The sequence below is a fragment of the Myotis brandtii genome, unplaced genomic scaffold (genome assembly GCF_000412655.1).
Source record: "Myotis brandtii unplaced genomic scaffold, ASM41265v1 scaffold803, whole genome shotgun sequence".
In the NCBI taxonomy this organism is placed as follows: domain Eukaryota; kingdom Metazoa; phylum Chordata; class Mammalia; order Chiroptera; family Vespertilionidae; genus Myotis; species Myotis brandtii.
This window is the reverse complement of record NW_005371234.1, coordinates 691,743-691,943: the sequence shown is the minus strand read 5'-3', so window position 1 is coordinate 691,943 and position 201 is coordinate 691,743. Positions and strand designations below refer to the sequence as shown.

At 62.7% G+C, this 201-nt stretch overlaps 1 protein-coding gene across 1 annotated transcript in view; it reads left to right on the top strand.

Annotated features, from left to right (window-relative positions):
* The window catches only part of ERF (Ets2 repressor factor), a 7,837-nt gene that overhangs the window by 4,674 nt on the left and 2,962 nt on the right, over positions 1-201 (top strand). The window lies entirely within an intron of this gene.

The following is a 201-nucleotide window of genomic DNA, read 5'->3' as shown; positions in this document are numbered from 1 at the left end:
ACTGGCCCCGGGACCCGCCGCCACCCGCCGCCGACGGTTTCCTGTTTCTCCCGGTGTTGCTGGAGCAGGCTCCAGCTCCCCCCCTCCCCATCTAGCCCCCTCACACACAGACAGACACACACTGTCTCTCTTGCCTACCCAGGTCTTGTCTTGGCTTAGGGGAGATGGATTTCCCCATGTTGAGGGTGGTAGGAGGTAGAG